The following is a 3,185-nucleotide window of genomic DNA, read 5'->3' on the forward strand; positions in this document are numbered from 1 at the left end:
TTTGAATGTATTGACCCAACTTCTTAATTAAACTCTTAAACAGAGGACTAAGTAGCATTAAGGGAAGCCTAATATATGCATATGAAAAAAGTAAATGAATCCTAACAAACCAATGGCTGCCTTACAATCCCATCAAAATACAAACAACAAACTGAAAATAACATGTAACAGAATTACATTAAAGTTATAAAATATAACTCAAGAAGAGCACTTTAAACGTAGTTAGGCAGCCTTTGTTTTAGACATTCATAGGTAAACAAAATAACTTAACATTAATTAAAAGGATTTTGTAAAAATAACAATGATACAGGTCAACCAAAGCACCTGAAAACATGTTATTTTTCTGTTAAAAGAAGTAATAATAGGAATATATGACCTTTGTGATAAGAAAGTATTGAAAACTAACTTACACTTTAAGAAAATCAATGACATTAGCAGACAATGGAGACGCCCCTGAAACCATAAAACGAACCCGCCGCCACGTTTGGCTTTTATTTTGTCAAATACTAATCGGTCCCACATTGGAGATGCGTTCTTGCCTATAAAAAAATAAAAAAATAACAATCCGAAATCTTAAAATATAAACTTAACTGATAAATACCATACATTACCTTTAAGTAATGCTTGCCTCTTTGCATTATATGCAGCATTAAACAACTCTTCCCTCAAACCACCAGATGATTTCACTGCATTCATAACGCTGCAAAAACCACATGGCTGAGTCAACATTAAATAAACTGGTGATTGCAGAATAAATCATTCTGTTCATCTGATCATACCCATCATATACTCTGTTATATAACCGAGGAACACTGCAGAAAACCGTCGGTTTTTAATAAAGCCATGTCATCCAATAATTTCAAGTTGTCCTGCATAAATGAAAATACAACGTAAATCTAACAAATTTGTCATTGTGTGATTAACCGAAATAATATTAGAGGCAAGTGAGTTTATAATAAAAATATTATTTAAAAGAGAATTGTTACGCAACTTTTTGTTCGTTTACATGTTATTCTAGTGTTAAAAATATATTACTAATGAAAATATGTACCACTGAACTAAATATACATATTTTTTACAAAATATTTTTATTTCTTAGGATACTTGATGTGTCAAATTTCACAACCTCCGACTTTCTAAATTTGTTTGTTATCTCACCACAAATCTACATAAATACTGAAACTTTTTATTTCGTTTGGACGTTATTTGTGAAAATGTTATATTTACAATGAACAGGCTATTAGTTCTTTCAAAAAATTACAGTCAATACTAACCGCATATAATTTGCCAAGGCCCTTCTTACTCTGATTTTCATCCAGCAAAGTTAACAATCAAGCTTTATATCCCTACAAGCACACATAAAACAAACCAATAAATAAAATTAATTAAAAACAATTGGATATAGCAGTTTGTGGTGTTTTACCAATTCCTTCATTTCCCTTGGTGCTTTAGAAGGCAACTTATTAACTTTTTGAACATCATCAAAGTGCCCCTCAGATATATGCTTCATGATTAGTTCTTCAATGGACTGAGAAACCTCCTCTGTGATTACAGGTGGCGGCTTTACATTCCGTTCCCAATCCAAATCTTCTCCTAATGCACTATAAAATATCATTTACATCAATAAATCAAATTTTCATACTGCAAAACCTCTATTAAACATGTAATTTCTTATATCCATTTTGAACCCTAATTTACTTATCTAAGATCAAATGTTATTTAGCAAATACAGTAACAATCAAGCTTCCAACAGATTTTTAAACCCTAACTTGCTCATCTAGGATCAAAAACATTAACAATTAACGATCATAAAGCAACAAACAAACAACTAAATAAATCAACAAAACTAACACCTAAACTGAACATAATAACAGAAAATATAAACAAGCAACTCGCCTGAAGCCCTAATCGACATGAAAAGAGGGAGAAATTGCTACCAAAAAAGACGACAATTGCAACCTTTGATCCGTTTAAATCGAGTTTTGCATTGAAGGCAAAACAATAATGAAACAAAATTAGGTTAATTATGATTACCTTGAACAACTTGTTGATGATTTCCGATCTGATTGTTGAATTCGAAGGCGATTGTGAAACGCCTAAACCCTAATCGACATGAAAAGGGGGACAAATTGAGACTGTACATGAGTGGAGGCCTGATCGGAGATGGAGAGCAGCTTGAGCAGGCCGGATCAGAGATCGCTTCGATGTTCTTCTGTTTTGTTCAGAATTGAAACAATTTTCTGAGTTGAAGAGAGAGAGAGGTGTGAAGATGACTATGTTTTGAATTTTAAAAATGAAGACTGGACTATATTTGATTGAGAGAGAGGAGGATTAAAATTACAGTTTGAATTTTGAATTTGATTTTGAAGTTCCCTCCTAAAAAAATCAGTAATTTATCTTAATAAAAATCGGATTTATGACATCACCTTGGACTATGTGGCATAGCTGAATGGTTGACACGTAGGCATTTCTATGTCATCATCTAACCTCCTTTAATAGATAGTATAGATTTTTTAATAACAAAAAATAGAACCAAATTACTAAAAATCACAACGACTTGTCCCTCTTAAATGGTTCAGGTTTGTTCGCTGTTAAGGACCTAAAAGGAAAAATGATTTGCACAGATTTAATGGAGCCTTCTTTCATCTTTGTTTGGAATAAATGGATCCCAAAATAAGTGTGTTTTGTGGTGTGGCGCGTTTCTCAATCGGTTGCCTATCACAGATGCTCTTCGGTTTAGAAACATTCAGGTTCACAATATGACATGTAGTCTGTGCGGGGATTTGTCGGAGTCCGTCGAACATATTTTCACGGGTTGCTAATTCACTCAAACAATCTGGAATGTCATGGCTCAATGGTGGCGTGCTCCGTCGATGTATGTGTTCCATGTTAAAGATCTCTTATCTTTCAACGAAGTGGTGGGCGGGTCTAAATATAGAAGATACATGGTTCAAGCGATAATTTACACGATAATGTGGAGTATTTGGAGGTCGAGAAATGATGCAATCTTCAATGGAAAGGCGCCTTTAGTTTCTAAAGTCATTGAAGAGTCGAAATCGCCAAGCTTTCTTTGGCTAAAAAACAGGTCACGAAGAGGATCTCTCTTGTGGGAAGAGGGGAAGCGATTTGATTAAATTTTTTTTAGAAGTAAAAAAGTCACAGAATTGGAAGTTACATCAAAACAG

General features: G+C 33.4%; 1 long non-coding RNA gene across 1 annotated transcript; it reads right to left on the reverse strand.

The window, feature by feature from the left end:
• Nucleotides 1-308: 308 nt before the first annotated feature.
• On the reverse strand, nucleotides 309-701 carry LOC118485604. The gene is made up of 3 exons (XR_004877002.1): nucleotides 612-701; nucleotides 411-539; nucleotides 309-324 (listed from the first exon to the last, which is right to left on the reverse strand). It is a non-coding gene; the product is annotated as an uncharacterized LOC118485604 (long non-coding RNA).
• Between the last annotated feature and the right edge of the window lie 2,484 nt (nucleotides 702-3,185).

Source organism: Helianthus annuus, chromosome 13, assembly GCF_002127325.2.
Source record: "Helianthus annuus cultivar XRQ/B chromosome 13, HanXRQr2.0-SUNRISE, whole genome shotgun sequence".
Taxonomy (NCBI): domain Eukaryota; kingdom Viridiplantae; phylum Streptophyta; class Magnoliopsida; order Asterales; family Asteraceae; genus Helianthus; species Helianthus annuus.